The following is a 21756-nucleotide window of genomic DNA, read 5'->3' on the forward strand; positions in this document are numbered from 1 at the left end:
ATTGGTTTATTTTTTTTATTTTTTATTTTTTTTTACCTACATTGGTTTATAGTGTCTTACAAAGCCATAGTTTCAGGCTCATAAGCATAATCATATCCTAACCACTTTCACCAGTGGAACTGGATTAAGGCAAGAGTCATTCCTATCTCAGACAAAGCAGTAAATGCACACTCTCTAGTTTCAAGTTCTGCATAGAAATTTTTTAGATCATAAGATTCAGTAACTGGATCCCGGCAGATGATAGTTTTAGATTCACTCAAAACTTCGTATTTCTGACTTCTAGAGATACTGCTCTTGCTTTTTAGCCAGGTATATCTTTTCAATTTTCTTCATTTTCATCTCTCACTGCTATTGTTTGGAGTAGAGTTGGTGCTTTAAATATGAACTCTTTGTACTATCCCAAATAGAAATGCAAGCTATTTTTAAAAATATATTGATAAGGAAAATAATAAAGGCCAATGAAGTTAACAGCAATGAATGAGGCAGTTGTAGAAAAGATGTCCACTTGAGTGTCGCTATCTAAGAATGACAATTTTGGCATACTGAGATTCAAAACAGAATTTGATTAATATTATTTCATCTAGCTAACCTGGGATGGTCTGATCCAGTTAGGGCCACATGGCAGGAAAAATCACTCTATGTTGATCTGAAGAGGAAAATAGTTTGTTTTATAGTTCAACATTACCATTGTATTTCTATTCAATGCTACTGCCCCTTTTAGTTTATTTTATGTCCTCTCTCACCTGGACTATTGCAACAGTCTCCCAATTAGTCTCCCATGATCAGTTTCTCCTCTTCCATGACCATAAAAATTAATATTCTAAAAAGAAATCTTTGCATTAAAGAATCCAACTATTTCTGGAGCTCAGAGGAAAGAATCTGACTTTGTTAAGTACAGCACTAACACTCCAGGCCTATACAACATTACGCCAATTTGCCTTCACAGTCTCAGCTTATATTATTGAACCCTAAGTGCCTTCTTTGTCAGCCAAAACATTCCTAACACAATGTTTAACTCTCAAACTCCAGCTCTTTCTCCCTATTGGCTTCCTCTACCTGAAACATTTTCTTTTCCCTAACACATTCCTCTCAGCAGCCCCCACTTCTCCCAATGGCCTAAAAAATTCATACTTCCCTTAAAAAAAGAAGACCAAACTGCTTCCTTTTCTGAATGCCCCAGCACTTGATCCCCACCTTATGCGAAGCATTTATCATGTTATATTAAATACTGGTAAACACATAATGACACTATGATGTTCTAGTGAAAATATTTGTCTCATTAACCCCAGGATACTCAATGTTTGCTTTTAGTCATTAGTTGAGCTTTTCACTTGGTAAGTCCAAAATAATCTTTAATGATTATGATACTGAATCTCTCATAAGTTTTCATACTATAACAACTCTCTTAAGGGGTATTCAGTAGTCCAAGCCTACCCCTGAGGAAAAGGAAAGAAGTAATCTTCATGTGGCAAAATGCAGAGTATATATTTCAAAGCATCTTGGAAAAAATTCAGTGTGCTTCACCACTGTAACTGGATCCTAGGAAATATTTTTCATGATATCCCAAATACTTAAGGCAATAATTAAAGGAGGGAAGCACTCTACTGGAAATACCCACTGGGGACCAGTAGAAAAGGGTGTCAATGACTTTGCTAAAGGTCACTCCCTGATGATGAAGTAGATAGGGTTGCTGAGGGAGAGCAGAGCCTGAAAGTAGCAGTCATAGAAAGAGTAGCTTGGATTTATTTAAATATTTATTATAGGCCAGGTGCTCTATATACTTGTACTATTTAGTTTTCATTACTGACAAACCCCAAAGGCAGATATTATTTCTCTCATTTTATAGACCAGGAAAATAAAATTTATAGAGGATAAATTACCAAAATTCTCACGGCCAGAAAATGGCTAAGTCACAATTTGAACCCAGATCTAACTTTATTCCAAGGCCAGTGCTCTCACTTCCTGTAGAGAACAGATATAAGGAGACAAAAGTGACAGGAGAGATTCAGTCAGTCAGTATCAAGTTGATTAAAAATGACCTTGAAGAACTAATTAAATCAAGTGATGAGAATGATGACAGGCATAAGGAGACCAAACTGGATTTATCAGGATGACATCAGAAATTGGGCCATCACTTGAAGCAACAGTAACATAGTTTAAATTCACTCAATTGTAGATCAAACACTAAATAACAAAATACAATTGAAAGATATGTTAAATTCATCTCAAGCTGTTACATGGACATCTTTGTAGAAAATCAGGGACTCTCAACCACAAAGCCTTTCAGAAATCTTCATTGCCATCTCCAAGATTAGAACAACATATCCTTTATCAACATGACATCCCTGGCATCTCCATGGTACCCCTTTTTAGCAAATTATTCTTTTCCTTCTTCTATGGAGTCATCCACTGATGAGCCAACCATAAATAAAGTTATACATTGTATAAGTGTTCTTACCAAAAAGTTAAGAGTGATGGGAACCACTGAACCCTAAAGATTCTTGTTTATAAATTCGCTGCAGAGTCTCAATCACTGGGCCCTGCCTTTAGGTGTTCAGTCAGGTATGTGCTAATGAGAGCATTTCTTTTTATGTCACTTTACATAAATGTAACTCAAAAATATATAGTATTCAATTAAAAAAAACAGTAACAATGAAATAAGCATGAACAAATGTAATGAAGTAAACATCATATATATAAAAACTGTTTCCACAACTCTGTTCTGTTATTCTCTCCATGCTTCTGATAGTTGATATTTTTCATTAATATATCAATATATTCCTATGGAAGTTAGAAAATAAAAATCATAACGATTATTCATTTTCAAAGTGAAAATGGAAAGTTAACAGCATCATGACAAATCCTCTCAATACTGTTCCTTGCAACAAGGAAAGAGATATTATAAAATCACTTAATTAGACACAATCACCTTGGAATACATGCCTAAACATAAAATATATGTGTGGACAGATACTTGACATAGGAAAATCAAATAAATCATCACTGCCAGTGATAGGGGGCTGCAAAGAAAGAGTCTTACTGGGTGCTTAGTAAATGCCTATCTCCACTGCGTTTTTAGGTGAGGCAAAACATACTACTGTATGTATAGTCCTTCAAGACTATTAAATATCTCCTGAATATTTAACTACATTCTAGATACATAATATATGTAAGGTATCAAGTTAGGTCTCTGAGGCACATAACATATAATAAATACATGGGTGGGTTTTTTTCCCTCGCTGGTTTCTTTTTTCCTTATTTTAGAATTTAAGAGTATAATAAAGATCATAGAAATGAATCATTTTATGTTTTTTAACATTAAATACTTTCAGAAAATCCCATATCTCTTAAACAGGAAGTTCAATTATCAAAAAATATAAGAAAGAAATCTAAGAAAGAAATAGAATGTGAACCCTGAGTAGGGCCTTCAATGTCCTCTGAAAGGATTCCACCTTGAGCAGGCCACTGCCACCTTGTGGCATTTTGATTCAATGAGTTTTGATAGGTGATCCATTCCTAACTTATCAGAAGAAAAGTGTGAAGTGGAGTGGGAATCTTTCACAAATATTTACTTTGAAAGTAATCTAATCCTTTCTTTTCAAATTTTTCTGAAGTTCTTACTTATTTGAGAAAGAGAGAGCACATGCTTGCCCATGAGTAGGAGGAGGTGGGAGGAGGAGAGGGAGAAGCCGACTCATATATTTGACCTTTACTCACAGTTCCTGATTCACAGTTCCCCAAAGCCTTGGAATTTTCTTACCTTAAAAGTAATGGGAATCTTCCTCAATTACTAAAAATGCTTCAGAGCCATAAAGCTGAAATGGATGCCATGTCAAACTCCTTTTCCACCATAACTGGGTTTATGTTAATGAAGTGACTTTTGGACCCCACCCACAAGGATGGGGCTGGTTCCCCAGGGAACCAATCGTGATTAGAGGATTGGAACTTTCAGTTCTACCCCAGATTTCCAGAGAGGCAGAGAGGCTAGAGGTTGAATCAATCATGATTGGCCAATGAGTTAATCAATCATGCCTCTATAAAAACCCAAAAGGAGAGGGTTCTGGGAGCTTCCAGATCAAGGAAACAGAAAGCTTCTAGGTGCCACCATGCCAGGCCCCAAGGTTCCAGAGGACAGAAGCATCTTCATTCAGGATTTCATCCAAACCGACTCTACTCCAGTCTTCATCTGGCTATTGATTTGTATTTTTTAATATCCTTCATAATAAATCAGTAATCTGGTGAATAAATAACTTTTCCTGAGTTCCATGAGCCATTTTAGCAAATTAACTGAACCCAAGAAGGGGTCATGGGAACCAATAATTCAGAGTCAGTCGGTCACAATTACAGGTAATAACCTGAGTCTGTGATTGGCATCTGAAGTAGAAGGCAGTCTGTGGGACTGAGCCCTTTGCCCAGGGAATCTGATGCTATCTCTAGGTAGACAGTGTTAGAAATGAGTTGAATTCTTGGACAGTAGGGTGTCCAAGAACTGCTTGTTGGGTAAGCCTACACACACACACACACACACATACACACACACAGAGGATTTGGGTCCAGGAACACAAAAAGAGTAATATATACTACATATAAATACGTCATACTTCTTCTATTTTTTAGTGAATAATTTTAAGTATGGTTTCATGTATGCTTTAAAGTTTTATTTCTACTATCAGAAGGTATTTATTTTGAGTTATTAACTAATAGCCTGTTTTATTATAATATATTATACCCTCATTACACTAAGTAAAAATCCACTTGTTATTAGCTACCTCATCCTCAATTGGATTGGGAAAAATTGATTTAATGCATTCTTTTAGTTTATTAGTAATAAAAACCATGGACATGGGATCCCTGGGTGGCGCAGCGGTTTGGCACCTGCCTTTGGCCCAGGGCGCGATCCTGGAGACCCGGGATCGAATCCCACGTCGGGCTCCCGGTGCATGGAGCCTGCTTCTCCCTCTGCCTATGTCTCTGCCTCTCTCTCTCTCTCTCTCTGTGTGACTATCATAAATAAATAAATAAATTAATTAATTAATTAATTAATTAAAAAACATGGACATAATGAAGAGTTCATGTGGCTAATTTGGCTGCAAGACCCTTCAAAAAGAACTCCCTTCCTGCTCCCTCAATTATTTTCATATGATTTAAATTTGTGTTCCCAATTTATCTCCTAAGGCCTTATTGACATTTACTTCATATCATCTTACCTCTAAATTTTTTTTATATATCTCCCTTTTTTTCTAACACAGTATGTATCTCCTCACCCTCTTTGTATCATGGTAAACTGAATACAGGAAGACTTGATCACAACTTGAAAGAATTCATGAATTCTTTGAATTCAATATTGAATAATTATCAAATTACTTACTTGATTGGCCTTAAGTGCCATGTATCTGAGAAAAACTGTCCACTCTCTTTACTTACATGGTATGAAATAAAATTTTTACATGTTGTAGATAATATTTTTTTCTTAAAAAAAAACAAACTTGACTTCATGTGATACCTCTTACTCCTTAATTCCAAGAAGTATACCTCATTTTACCTTTTATTTTTTTCTCAAAGATCTGGAAAAGTAAAGCTTATTCCTTCCAGACTTGACTTTCATCAATGACCATGAGATGCTTCATATATAATCAGGGATTCTTAAACCTTCATCATCATTTTATATGTCTAGGAATAGCCAGAAGGCCTAGGCTCACAAAGAAGGACCACTCCGGTCAGGTTTCAGGGTTGGCACCCACAATATAGAGAAGAAAATTTATAGTTTACTTGGGAAGACACACAAAACTTACATGGAAACAGGATTCAAAATAATACAATATGACATTAAAAAAATTTATATGAGGTTAAGATGTAAAATAACTGAGGTTGTATTGACCAGTTAAAAGAAATAGCTCTCCTTTGTGGAAAGAATTAGTAATATGAAAGACACATATTACTTCTAAACTATCTTTGCTAGAAATTTCTTTTTTATTTTATTATTTTAATTTTTATTTATTTACTTACTTATTTATGTATTTATCTGTAAGATTTGAGGTGCATGCCAACCCCAGGGGGTATCAGTGGTGTCAGTTTCCTATTTCAAAATAGACAGACTGCAGTTAGTTATTAAAATATTCCTAAAGATTTACCTTGTAAAAAAGTTTGACTTCCAATAGCCCATAATAAGTCGTTATAAATAGATGGAAATATTAGGAAAAAATTAAACACATTGTTATTTACTTTGTACTTGAACAAGTTTGCTTCCATATCACTATTTACCTAGCCAATGAACAATGTTTGATGAGTAAATAGCCAGTAATTTCTAAATTGCACACTGTGTTTGCAGTCCCCTAAACTCAAATCAGAGTTCCCAAGGTCTGGTAAACTAATTTGCTCATATCAATAAATGTTAGGAGCTTTGGTTCTCAGGATTAGCCAGAATTTATTGGCTATACAGAGGACAGGAAAGTGTTAATGCAATAAAAATACAGAGATCTTCAAATATCAAAATACAAACGAAGTTTTAATACTCTTCACCATTCTAGAAACCCATAATATAACATGGTATTTAAAATAAAATTAGTTGAAACACATTTAAATATATTAATAAGGAAATGGAAAAGTTGAAGCTATAATTATACTGATAAGATTTTGGTATAAATGCAACAAAGTTGTATCCTGCACATTGACATGAAAATAGTGTTTTTCTCTTCTGATCAGAAGCCATTTTGAAATACTTCAGCTTCAAACAACATTTTAATAGCATGTGTATGCATGCAATGCTTTTATAAAATTTTTGGTAAATGGAACTAATTCATTGAAGTTCAATACTTGTAAGCACATTTAGAAAGAGCCACACTGCCAGCAATTGTCAGCATTTAATTTTCCAAGTTTAAACAAACACAAGCACTGTCCATATCCTCTAATTTCTCTGTTAAACTATATTAACCTTGCCCCCTAATCTTTCTGTAGGGTAGCCAGACTTCCAAGAATGCATAGAACCTATGCTTCTCCAGCAGAAGACCTGGTCCCAATTTTTCCTAGTTACCCATATCATAATCAGAGCCATCTTCCTTAATTACACTATCTGTGATGTCTATTTCATCAAAGTCTGCTTTTCAATAGAAACACCTTAATTGAGAGTCAGTGCCTCACCACTGGCATGACTGTCTGTCATCTCTCCAAAAGACATAGCCACTGGAATCAGGTCATTATTTGTCATACAAATGCACCTTTTAGGACACTCTCTGTCAGGAACATATTTTCCATTTGTTTTGAGTGATGTCTTGAGACTTAAAATATTCTAAAATAGCAGTTAATTTTAATCAAAAATTTCCCCATTAAAATAGAAAGAATAGCATAACTTCAGTGCAAACTGACATTAAGGTTACTTTGGGTTGAGTTTAACTTGTAAATCAATATGTTATACATATAGGAGAGGAAAAATTGAATACAAATTATAGAACAACAGCATAAATTAACAAAACCCAGCTCCATATTAATTTGGGAACAAATGTAATACTTAAGAGAATTGGAGAGAATGAATCAAACATGTGCCTACCTGCTTTTCTGTGGCAAAGGTATAGGGAAGAGCACTGCCAACAATGATCATTAATAAGCTGAAGACAGACTTTGGTTTTCGCCATTATTTTTGTTTCAGTCAACAGTGTTTTGGTCAAGCATTAGTCTTTGCAGGTGCAGATGGATTGTAAAATGCAGTTTGCTGCAAAGCACCATCATCTTAAAGTATGAAGGGAAATGTTGAACCGAAAGGCACTGGTTCTCAGACTTTGTGCTCTTAAACCCCAATCCCCGAAGACCTAATTCAGCTTTCTACAAAAGTAACATGGGTGATTTTTATGCAGATTATTTGTAGGTTCCTTTTGTAAAATACTGCAATGTGGTATATGTGCATATCAGTAAAACATAAAAGCCAGCTGAAATTTGGCAGGTGGGGGTGGGGGATGGACAAGTGCTATTATCTGCCCTGACATTATGGAGGTGACACATACATAATGTGACACATGTATAATATTGGAGAGAAAAATGGGAAAATAATGTAATTTGGACTTATTATAAATTGAGTTGAAAGAATCATTTAGATTTATTTGAGACATGATAGGTGCTACATCAGTTTCTGAGTTAAATGATTCAAGCAAGAACAACAAAAATATGTAAAATAGGTTCCACAAAAGACATCATGTCAATATTTCAAAGGCTCTGGATATTTTAACAATTTCCATGGATCCTCCTAAAATGAATTCTTTACTTGTTGCTCCAACAAATATGCTGGACAACATTTAAACTTGTATAGGTGATTGACATCATCTCTGAACATTCACCACTGGCTTAAGATAAAGTACCCTGTGTTAAAATCCCAATTCTGGAACACCTGGGTGGCTCAGTGGTTAAATGTCTGCCTTCAGCTCAGGGCGTAATCCCAGGTCTGGGGATCAAGTCCCTCATTGGGCTCCCTCCATAGAGCCTGCTTCTCCCTCTGCCTATGTCTCTGCCTCTCTTTCTCTGTGTCTCTCATGAATAAATATATAAAATCTTTAAAAAGTGCCAATTCTGCTGCTTACTAGCCTTGGGGCAATTTCCTGCCAGATGCCATATGCCTTAGCATACTTATTTACAAAATAAGTAATGTGCCACATGAAGGGTTGGAGGAATTAAATGTGATAACACATGTGCAAGAGCCCACTAACATGTCCAGCACATCACTGTGACTTTTCCCTTCTCTCCTTGGCTGTTAGTCTTTCTTTTTCTAACTATGGTACATAATTCTTTTATTTTTTTTAATTTTTTTTACATAATTCTTTTATTTTTTTTTATTTATGATAGTGTGAGAGAGAGAGAGAGAGAGGCAAAGACACAGGCAGAGGGAGAAGCAGACTCCATGCCGGGAGCCTGACGTGGGATTCGATCCCAGGTCTCCAGGATAGCGCCCTGGGCCAAAGGCAGGTGCTAAACCGCTGCGCCACACAGGGATCCCACTTAATTCTTTTAATTTGATGCTTCTTACCTTATAAAGGTGAATACAACAGCTTGTTAGAGGTGTAAACAAGCTTGTTAAGATTCATGTATGAAATAGAAGATTTGGAGTGAAAGTCCAAGGTCACAATGTTAGGGCTTGGCATGATCAGAGGCATTTCATATTTAATTCAGAGGACTGAGAGCATTAAGTTCAACCTCTGTTTAAGTGGAAGTATTAGTGAACACTTTAACTTGAACTACAGAAGACAACTCAGTACAAAGATGATCTGGGTAACAAATAGGGATAATTCAATTTTCACAAATTATTTATTAAGAGAGATATTTCACAAAACACAATTATTAAATAATAGTAATTTATTACCAGCCTTACATATGGATGAAGTTGATTCTATAAATAAGGATATTACTTGATTAGGCTTGATAAGATACTTCAGGTTTTTTCCTCATCAAATGTAATGTAATCATTTCCAGACAAATTAAATTCACATTGTGCTTTTGAGATAAATTCTTTAGTTTAGTAACAAGCAGGGTTAATCCATCCTTCTTATTAAGTTTTAGACTCTGATTTTTAGTTTACATGTTATTTTTCTCCTTATGGGAAAGAAGACAAGGGGAAACGGTAAAAAAAAAAAGAGAAATAGAGGAATTAAATATTTCCTGTATGTTCTGTTAATGTAAAAGATGTTTTGCTAGTGATTATTGGTGGCTAATTGTATTCACATATTCTCAGCTGTATCACTTAAGCTAAAAACAACCGGCACAAACATTATTTCTCCTTGAGAGATATCAACACCACCACCAACAAACCTTTAGGGTATGACCATCATCAGTGAACTGTGAAGTTCACACAATATTCATTTGTTCCTCTAGTTCAGTTTTAGGGCATTAATTAAAACTTTATCCCTCACACTTAGGTACATCAAAAGAAACACATTTTGTTTTTAAAGCATTCTCTGCCTGGCACTGTGTATGATGTGGGCAGTAATAACACAATTCAGTTATTTTCATTGCTTAAAGCAAGACCTACCATAGTGAGTACTAGCATTATAGCTAATGTATTCAGTATTCTGGCTTTCATCCTTTGGTTAATGGGGAGTTAAGAGACCAAGTCCTCAAAATTTTGAAGAGAACTCAAAAGAGTTTGCTCAATGGAGTTCAAATATCAGCCTAAGTGCAAATTGCAACTTTGATTTGAACTCTGCTTCCTACTAATGTCCCAACCCAGGTGTGGCCTGCATTTGATAAAACATTAACTCTGTTCTCTATGTAAATAAAATCGTGGCTGCCCAGGTGCACCTGCTGTATGGTATTACAAGCAACCACAAAGTTATCAGAGTGTAATGTAGAAAAAATAAACAGAACAAGTGTGCTAAGGGGCACATTTAGTATATGTGCTGCTGAAGCGAGCACAACTAAGGGGCACATTGAGATTGCCATTGTAGATTATGTATACAGCTAAATCTCTCTGTCAAATAAGTTTAATGTAGTTATTGAATATAAGTATAACTCACACAGAAGCTAATTTCCCCAATGTTTCGATATCATTCCTCAATTTAGGTGGATATTTAAAAAATACTCTCAACTATGTAACTGGAAGGTATTTAAAAGTACTATAGAGAAAGAAAAAACAAAAGTGGTACTAAATAAAAATGGAATAGGCTGTGCTTCCTTTTAATTTCTTTTGTGAAATGACAGAGTGATAGAGAGTACTGGGAACATTTATTACTGACAGGTGTAATTTCACCCCTACTTGAAAGGCCATGACTTTAAAAGGAGATGAAAGCCTCCAGCTGATGAATGAGGGAAGAAAAGTTTGACAGGAATAACACGACAGTCTCAAGGGAATTGATTCATGTGGTCCTGCGGTTTACCATTTGGCCATGAAGTTACAAAGATTTACAGCGTGTTCTGAAGGGGTTTGGAACTCTTTATTTGCATTGACTTCTGGAGAGCTGATAGAACAACTTAGTGAAATTACAAATAGTGTGACCAGCTCATCCTGCAATTGATGATGACATAATGATTATGGGCCACCCAGAGTAATTTAACCATGACTGATAAAATCCATCTGCTAGCAAGTTTCTAGACTAATAACAAGATTTAAGATAGCAACCTGGGTAGAAATGCCTTTATAATTATCATTTAACAAGAACTACAGGTTTTTGAGGTTTATATCACTTTTGTAGATTATATACTATCAAAAATAAGATCCCAAAAGATTTTTTAGCTTTAAGTCCATTCTGATAAAACATTAAGATATTTTTATATATCTTTTAGAATATTTAATATTTTAAATTACATTGACTAAACTAACATTCTGTACTGTTATTTTTAAGCTGCTATGCTTAGAAACTGAGTTAAAGAATATTAAAAATATAAAGAAGATAGATGTAAAGTATTAATTACTACAACATAAGGAAGTATGTGGTGAGAAGTGTAGGAAATACACATGATAGATTAGGAGATAAAAACAAGAAGTGACTATTGGTCTAGAGGCATTAAAGTAGCATAACATTTTGTTAGAATTTATTCCCTTTTGGGAGAAAATATTTGAAAACCACGTAACCACATATCTGATTAACATCCAAATTATATAAGAAACTGATACAACTCAACAGCATGTAAATAATCTGGTTAAAAAGTGGGCAAAGGCACTGAATAGGCATTTTTCCAAAAAAGCCCCCCAAAACCCACAAACATACAGATGGACAATGGGCATATGAAGATGTGCTTAACATCACTCATCATCAGGAAAATGCAAACCAAACTACAATGAGATATCACCTCACACCCATTGGAATGGTATTATCAAAAAGTCAAGAGATGATAAGTGTTAGTAAGAAGTAAAGGGAATCTTTGTACAGCTGTTGGTAGGAACATAAATCGGTAAAGTCATTATAAAAAGAACAGTATGGAAATTCCTCAAAAAATTAACAGTATAACTGCCATATGATCTGGCAGTCCCATTTCTGGGTATATACCCAAAGGAAATGAAACCTGGATGTGAAAGAGATATCTGTACTCCCATGTTCATTGCAGCATTATTCACAATAGCCAAGATATGGAAACAACTGAAGTGTCCATTGACAATTGAATGGATAAAGAGTATGTGGTATATATAATATTCCATTGCATGTATGTATTATACATATATATTATTCAGCCAGAAAAATTTATTATAGGATATCACTCATCCATTAAAAAAAAGAAAATCCTGCCATTTGTGACAATATGAATGAATTTCAAGGACATTATGCTGAGTGAAATATGGTAGACACAGAAAGACACATTCTACATAATCTTACTTACATGTGGATAGTTAAAATAATCAAAGTAAAGAGAGAATGGTGGTTGCCAGGAGCTGGGGGTAGGGGGAATGGAAAGATGGTCAAAGGGCATAAATTCAGTTATAAGATGAATAGATTCTGGGGATCAATCATTCCACAATGTATATTATATCAAATCATCACACTGTCCACCTTAAATATATACAATTTCTGTCAACTGTACCCTAATAAAGCTGGAGGAAAAAGTTGTTCTCTTTTCCTTAAATGTGCATCTTTTCACCACTTTAGTACTATGTCCAGTTGGGGAAACTGAGGGTTCAGATGAGTTCAAGGCTATTCACTCCAGCAAAATTAGGGTAATGTCTTCTATGAATAGAAAACAGACTCTCATTTCTCTCAATACCAGCCTCACCGATATCATTTATTTTTAGTAGATCATCTATTAAAGAAGTTCCTAATGTCATCAAAAAGAGAAGCTATTAAGGGAGAAACCAGAATCTCTTCAATTAATAATTTTTAGAAGATTTTATTTATTTATCCACGAGACACACACATACACACACACACACACACACACACACACACACACAGAGGCAGAAACACAGGCAGGGGGAGAAGCAGGCTCCATGCAGGGAGCTGGATATGGGACTCGACCCCGGGTCTCCAGGATCATGCCCTGGACTGTAGGTAGTGCTAAACCGCTGAGCCACCCGGGCTGCCCCAATTAATAAATTACTTAGAACTACCTCATAAACTAAACTAAACTAAAAAAAAAAAAAGAACTACCTCATAAACTATAAAAGTCACATAAGTACACAAACTGTCTGAAAATCCACAGACACTAATGAGTATTTTTCAGCTTTTTTATTAAACTCAAGCAATTTCCTATGGGGAAAATCGCACCCAGATAGAACTAGCAGGACAGAACTACTAAAATGCATTTGATTTGTTTCAAACACAGTTTAGAATTTTTGGCTTCTTTTCACTTTATCATGATGAGGGTCATTTATGGACTGAATTCAAACAAAGTCATTTTACCAGACAAAATCCATTACTTGGGACAGGAACACAAAAACTCAGAATGTGGCATACAAGCATGCAAATTTATAGACAGGCTAGGTGTCATTGGAAAGCAATCAAACCATACTCCCACACATAAAACAGAAATTATTTTAAAACTCCACAAATACCAAATAAAAAAACATAACAAAATTAATTGCATCATGAAAAAATTATAGCACACCTTCAGGTTTACCCGAAAACTTATGTCCATACAAAAACCCACACACAGATGATGTGCTTTATTCATAATTGCCAAAACTTGGAAATAACCAAGATGTCCTCCAGTAGGTGAATGGATGAATGAATTATGTACATCCAGACAATGGAATATTCAGAACTCAAAAGAAATGAGCTATCAAGTCAAGAAAAAGATAAGACTGAAATTAAGTACATATTATTAAGTGAAAGAAGCCAATCTGAAAAGGCTACATATTAAATGACGATATGACTATATTCTAACTATATAACATTCTGTAAAAGGCAAAACTATGGAGGCAGTAAAAAGATCAGAAGCTGCTAGAGATTAATTGGAATGGGTGAATAGGCATAGCCCAGAGGATTGGGGGGAGGGCAGTGAAAATATTTTGTATGATGCTATAATGATAGATACATGTCATGATATATTTGTCCAAATCCATAAAATGTACAACACCAAAAGTGAATGCACTGGATTGCAAAACTAGATTTAAGGTGATTATGATGTGTCAATGAAGTTCATCAGTTGTAACAAATATACCCCTAGGGATATTGATAATGGCAAGGCTGTACATGTGTGGAGGCAGAAGTTATATGGGACATCTCTATAGCTTTCTCTTAATTTTGCTGTAAAACTAAAACTGCTCCAAAAAAAACTACTGTACATTTCATTATTACTTTGGCCCACTTCAAAAATAAACAAGAAATAAAAATAAAATTAGCATTTATTATCTAGATTGAAATTAATCTAATATTAAAGAAATATTCTGTTGAAACATTAAGAAAAGTGAAAATCTTTACACTTAAATAAATAAACCCTATAAACCAATCTGTGAAACATTTCTAAAAGAATATTTTCTAAAATAACTTTACTCTCATCACATAGTTTCCCAACCTTGGAAATATTTGCATGAACAGAATGACAGTGTTCTCAAGATTCCTTAACACAATTAAATGAGATCATAGAAAATAGTACTTTGATAACTATGGATATCATTCTGATTTCACAGTACAGTTTTGCCAGTGTAAATAATTACACACAAGGCAAGGGTCCTATTTATTTACAAATTTACATTATTTAAAATAATATAAACCTTTTTTTTTTCTAACACAACCTTAGGTTTCTGGACATAGTGAGGAACTCAAATAGCAAACATATATATCCTAAAAGCAAATACATGTATTTTAAAAGTCCCTGGAAACTTCTCCAGGAAATTCATCCATACACTTCTTTATATTGAGTTATAAGCTCTGATTTAAAAGTCTCACACACTATGTGAACTTCAAACACACAATTAAAATAAATCTAAAAGGTAGGTAAATCCCAAGTCATTTGTAGAACTGAATTTTATCATGAAACATTTCACCTAACATTTCCTTTTTCTCTCTCCTTTTCATCATTCTCTCTCCCCCCCCCCTTTATACACACAGACACCGTTAGTGTTATCTAGTTTTATATAAAAATTCTACCCCATTTCTGACTTCCAACATGATTATTCTAACTCTCTATTATTACTCAATAAACCTCTGGCTTCATCCCATTAGGTAACATCTGTTTTTCATCAATGCCAAGGAAGACAGGTTCTTTAAATAAACTTTCTTTAAAAAAAAAAAAAGAATAAAAATGTAGGAGATGTATGGATCTTTTAAAAAGTGGAAATATAAGTTCTTTTCTTACATCCAAAATGATTTTTTTCATATGAAAGCCTTCCATTTACTCCAAGAAAATTGTGGAAAATATCAACATCTGTACATTGCACTAAAAGCTCTACTTGTAACTGCCATTCATCAAGCCAGTGAGTAATTCGGAAAACAGTAGCAACAGACCTTGGAGTGCAGTATACATAGGATGAAGCCAAAATGTTTTTCTAATTTGTAAAGGAAACTTCCATGGGCACTACTTTCTGCCAGTTGCTTCTTCAAGGTATGAAGAATATCAGACTCCTGTTGATTTAACTCCAATAAATTGAGAGGAATTTCAAGTAAGGCATCATGTCCCATATGTTAACAAATTGTCCTATTAAAGTATAATTTGATGAGATCGGGTGCATTCAGGGTGGTATGGCCATAGAATAAAGTATAATTTGAATCTCATCCTCTGGTGGTACTGGAATTGGTCATAAGTAATGGTATACGTAAGTATGAGAATATTGATAAAGTAAAATGAACAAAAACCATACAGCCTTCTCTTACTTATTTGATTATTTATTTTCCCTTCATGAACTCATTTTCTAATGTTGGTGAAGAGAGACACATGACCCAAAAAGAAGATACTGAGAGATAGTGAGGTAGAAGCAGCAAGAAGCTTATAAATTGAATAATCTATTTCCTAATTATTTAAGTTTAACAACATTTGTGAATGGTATGAAATTGAAGATAGTTTATCTCTTTAAAGCGTCTCCATCCATTGTAATTACATAAGAATATGTATGACATATGTGTATGTGTACATGTGTATGTATAACAACATTTGTGAATGGTATAAAATTGAAGATAGTTTATCTCTTTAAAGCGTCTCCATCCATTGTAATTATGTAAGAATATGTATGACATATGTGTATGTATACATACACATATGTATACATACACATATAGAAATATAAAGATATAGTTATAATGTAGTAGAATCAAATAGAAATTTAAGCTAGAAAATATTTTATAAATGTCTCTACTCCATTACACTCTAATCTAAAATAAAAATAAGCAAACAACTTCATAAAGCCTTTATGTTGTTATATTACATGGGCTCCTAGTCTAGCACAATCTCTATGCTTCCCCCTGCTATGATGGATTCATGACTGTAATTACAAATTACATTTCCATTCTCACAGCATAAGGTAATAGAAAGTAGGTATTTCACCTTTTCTTGCTCAGTTCTCTTTGCACAACTTAAATTACAAGACAAACCCTTGAAATAATCCTTATGCTGGACTCTCATAGCTTTTACCCTGCAGTCAGAAGCCCAGATATGGACACTGACTTTGGTCTTCTGGGAAATGATCCAATGTTTCTCTGATTCTGAAGTCATTAAATACTGAGATTCTTTTAGCTTGGTGCTTTTTTTTTTTCCTTTCTCACCATTCATATTTATGTATATCTCCTATGTTTACAGTTCTAAACTTGTTCCCTTCCTTTCTTACCTGTCTCTATCCCTCCTTCTCTTTCTTACTTTCTATGTCTCCCTATCTCTTTCTCTAGGTCTATTTCTTTCTCTCTCTCTCTTTCTCTTTCTGTCACACTCTAATTCTGTCCCTCTACTTTTTACTTTAACATTGCTGAGCACCCAGACATCTTTGTAAAGTAGAGAATACATTGACAAATAAGAGAGGCATGGTCTATCTAGATAGTTCTCCTTGCTTCTTGTCTATCAGGGGAGAAAGACTGAAAAAAAATTGCAAGTGTGTTAAAAGACGAAGTTGAAGGAATGACAGAGCCATATGATAAAAATATTTAACATCCTATTTGTTACATTCTTTCCGATATTTGTTATAACCTTCTACAACATTAAAGCTGGCCTCTGAAAGATACAAAAAGCTCATAATATTTTTAAAAGTACAGAAATCAAAAGATTCAGAAGCACAATAGAAAGTTGGTAAGAAAAGGCAATCACAATCTTCACTGGGAGGCCCCTTTCTCTTTCACTTAAGTAAAGGAAACTGTTCCCCAAAGACCAGCCTGCCTGACTTACTTCTCTTTTTCCTTTCTCCTTTCCTTCCTCCTTCTACAAATATTTACTGAATATATACTACTTGCCAAAGACAATAAATTTCAAACGATGATTATAAAAATTATTTAACAATCATTATCACAGGGATCCCTGGGTGGCGCAGTGGTTTGGCGCCTGCCTTTGGCCCAGGGCGCGATCCTGGAGACCCGGGATCGAATCCCACATCGGGCTCCCGGTGCATGGAGCCTGCTTCTCCCTCTGCCTGTGTCTCTGCCTCTCTCTCTCTCTCTGTGTGTGACTATCATAAATAAATAAAAATTAAAAAAAAAAACCAATCATTATCACAATTTACATGCACAAATGACCCTGCTATAAATTTATTTTACAGGAGACCTCAGATAAGAAACGTAGATACACAGCAAATGTTTGTTTGTTACTTATATAACAGCAAAAAGGAAAAGGAGAAAAAAAATAAATGCTTAGGATATGGGTCAAACAATTATGGCATATCCATACAAAGCAATATTATGTTACTTTTAAGAAGGCTGAGGCAGAGTTACATGAATTAATGTCACAAGCTAGTTCAGGCATATTGTTATATGGAAAGGGCAAGCTGCAAAAGAGTACATATAGTATAATCTCATTAGGCAAAATGCAGTATATATATATACACACACACACACACACACACACACACACACACTGTAGGTATAGGTTTTTAAACCTATACCTATAATCCTATTTACAGGTGTATTTATACTTCTGCATCTCTCTACAACCTTATAACTATCACTATAGAAATGGCTATATATCATAAATATATATCATATTTATTTTTGGAAAGATTTATAAGATACTGTTAGTTCAGAAGAAACAGTGAAGTTGAAGAATGAAACTCCCACTTTTGAAATATATACCTATTATTTAGACTTATTTATTTGCTTACACTATTCATTTGTTTATCATTTTTTAGTTTATTCATTTACTAGAATAGCTGAGAGCTTCCTTGACTCTTCTTTCAACAAGTGGAATGGCCCTTCTTAGGATTACAAAAGAAAGATGATCTGGCCCCACTGCCTTAAGGGGACTTCTGTAGACTGGCGGAAGCCATGCTCCCCTGAAAACCATGGTAAACAGGGAAATTGCCTATGAAACACACAAAACAATGTGGCCTAACTTCTGTTTCAGGGCTCAGCATGCTAAAAACTTTGAAAAATGCCATTAAAAATGATAGCTAACAATATGTGAATCTGGGTAAAGGGCATATAGGTGTTTTCAGTAGTATTGTTTTGTCTCTTTTTAGTTTGAAGTTATTTGTAAATAAAGTGATCCAAAAAAGAAAAAAAAGAAGAAAGTAATGTTATATTATCAAATAGGTAACTTTAAATTGTTTTTTAATAAAAAAACAAATGTCCTTTATTCATTTCAGGTTATATTTAGAACCAGAATAAAATGCCACAAGTAAATCCTCATTCTTGAAAACACATTCCTGACATTTATTTCTTTTTTCTTTTACTTAAAAGGTGATATAGTAATGTCAATAAGAGTATTTCATAATGTTATTTCCTGTTGGCTATACAACCTAGTTTTTCACTTTTCCAGTCTGTATTCAGAGTAAGATGTATTAGTGTAGCTCCCTTTATGTTTAAGGAGAAACAATTATTATGAAAACACTTTAGGAAAATCATTTTGGTATTTTCCTTCTCCCTTAAGGTCACCTTTTACCTTTGGAAAATAAAGTCACACACATGCTTATTAAGCATTTGGTTGAAAAGTACGTGTTCAAAAGAAAATACATTTGTACAGAAGTATCTCTTCAATGAAAATCATCTCATTACCACTTTCTAATATATGAATAAATTATTTTTAACATGACCTCAAGTAGAATTATAAACAACCATGTCTATCTTAATTGAGGTATGAATTTTACATGAACTTCATTTACCTTGTGAGCCTCCATTTTCACTGGTGGCAAAACATGTATCTCACCAGTGTAAAATAAATGCAGTTATTTTGTTCTAGTTTAAACACAATTCTCCTTCTCATTCTCCTAGGGGGAAAATTTTCCTTCTGATATCACTGGTGGGACTTCGGGCGACAGGTATCCAAGCCAAAGTCACTGACATCTATCCATCTGGTCTTTCTATGTGATACACAATTCATACTTTGGTACAATTCATACTCTGGTTTTTTAGTGCTGTCCTTGCATTCAGCTTGAAATATGGGTGTTCCTCTTTGCTTTCCGGTTGCCAATCCCACTCAGCTCATTGTTTCCTCCAAGTGATGAATTAAAGAGCCCTTTAAGTTTTTAGGGTCTGCCCTCATGCCACATCACCAAGACCCCCATTTACTCTTTGCTGCTACCCAAGTACCATGCTGGACAAGAAGAATTTCCAGGAGGGCTACAACACAGGTTAGACTTTGGGAAGCTAGGTAGAGATCCTTCTATTCTAGAATTTCCTAAAACCTGTATTGAGTTTCAATCATCTTGACTTGCTACTACCATATGTCAAGCTGTGCCCAGAGGGTAGGGTACTGAACCATTTCCCAGGGACCCACCTGTGATGACTAGTCAAATTTACTTGCAATTCTTCTCTTACTGTCAGCTAACCAAACTCTTGTCTTATTGGGCCAAAAAAATTTGCATCAATCTATATTTACCTCCACTTTGTCATTTTTTACATATGCGCTGAGTACCTCAAGCTTTCAGCCTTTGACACTCAAATATCTCCTCCCTGCAAAATCCAGCTTTTGAAATATAAGCCCTTTTAAGATCATGTGTCTGACCACTATAAATTTTTCTTCAGATTGAGTCCTCACTGCTTTAGGACAAATCTAATTCAAGGGAATTAAGTCTGCTGAGCATGAGGACAATGGTTTCAACAAGTGAAATCTTTGGTTTAAATCTTTAAGTTTTAGTAATTTTACACACATGCTCCTTTTGCAGTGATTATTTTATTTTTGTGACTATACCAAGCAACACAGCAATAAGTTTTGGGGGAAAAAAAAGCCCAAAGAAATGAAGAAAAACAAATGAAGGTCCCCTAATTCCACCATCTAGAGATAATCAGGCTTCTGTGAATAGCATTCCTAGGTGATATAATAAGATAGATGGGGCTTTTTATTCTTTAATTACATTGACAGCATTTTTAAGCCATTATGTATTTTCCTAAAACTTCATTAATAATTATATAATATTCCATCATATGGCTGAATCATTATTTAAGCAATTATCCACTGTTGAAATTTAGGGTGCTATCCATTTCTTTTCTAAATTAAAAAATAAGGCACTGAGATTTCCAGGGAAGATGGTGGAGTGGAAGGTCCCTAAGCTCACCTTGTCCTACATGGATACAACTAGATAAAAACCACATCAGTGTAAATAACCCAAAAAAGGATCCAAATAACAGACTCCCCAGAGCTAAATGTAGAGAAGAAGCCACATTGAAGGGGGTACTAAGGGCAGAGACAGATTCAGAGCTAAATGAATCATGCAACTGTCCACAGGAGGGAGGGATGCCTCAGGTTCAGAGAAGAGGAACAGACCCCATACAAGGCACGAGTCACAGGAACCTGCACAGGAAAGACAAATCCCCATAATATCTGGCTTTGAAAACCAGAGAGGTGGACTACAATCAGTGGGACTTAACACCTAGAACTTTAAAAACAGTAGGCTCAGCTCTGAGAGAGCCAGGAGTGTGATAGGGAACTGAGAACACAACAAACAGCTACAGGGGGATACAGCATAGAAGCAGCAGTTTGAAAAATGTCTGGGGTATACTGGACCAAGATTTCTTCACTAATCTCAGAGTCTGTGCTGGAGGGGCAAGGATCTTTGGGAGACTTCTCCAAGAGCAAAATTGCTAGCAGGCACCATTTCCCTCTCCTGCCCTGAGCCTAGATATACATATACCTTAGGGAACCAGTGCAATACAAACACTCTTCACCTAGCTTGCTAACAGTACTCCCTGCCCTGCTGCTCGTCTGTGGATGTGTCCCCTCCATACTAGCCTGGGCAGAAGGTTTCCTTGGTGGCTGCAGGTCCCCTTTCACAGTAGACTGGCATCCTCAACAAAATATTAGCAAACCAAATCCAACAATACCTTAAAAAACTCATTCACCATTATCAGGCAGAGTTTTTCCCAGGATTAAAGGCTGGCTCAAGACTCACAAACCAGTCAACATAATACATCACATCAATAAGAGGAAGGATAAAAAATATATGGTCATTTTAATTTATGCAGTAAAAGCATGACAAATGATAATATTCATTAATAATAAAAACTTTCAATAAAGTAGGTTTAGAGGAAACATACTTCAACATATTAAAGGCCATATATGAAAAACCCAGGCTACCAATCAGAGTCAATGCTGAAAAACTGAGAGTTATTTCCCTAAGATCAAGAATGTCTATGCCCACCACCTTTATTCACACAGTACTGTAAGTCCTAGCCACAGCAATCAGATAAGAAAAAGAAATAAAAGGCATCAAAATTGGTAAGGAAGCAAAACTTTTACTATTTGCCATGACATGATACTATACACAGAAAACTCTAAAGATTGTAC

The 21756-nt window shown here is 35.0% G+C and overlaps 1 protein-coding gene across 4 annotated transcripts in view; it reads right to left on the reverse strand.

Moving 5' to 3' along the window:
- The window catches only part of CFAP299 (cilia and flagella associated protein 299), a 597267-nt gene that overhangs the window by 301144 nt on the left and 274367 nt on the right, over positions 1–21756 (reverse strand). The window lies entirely within an intron of this gene.

Source organism: Nyctereutes procyonoides, unplaced genomic scaffold (assembly GCF_905146905.1).
Source record: "Nyctereutes procyonoides isolate TBG_1078 unplaced genomic scaffold, NYPRO_anot_genome, whole genome shotgun sequence".
Classification (NCBI taxonomy): domain Eukaryota; kingdom Metazoa; phylum Chordata; class Mammalia; order Carnivora; family Canidae; genus Nyctereutes; species Nyctereutes procyonoides.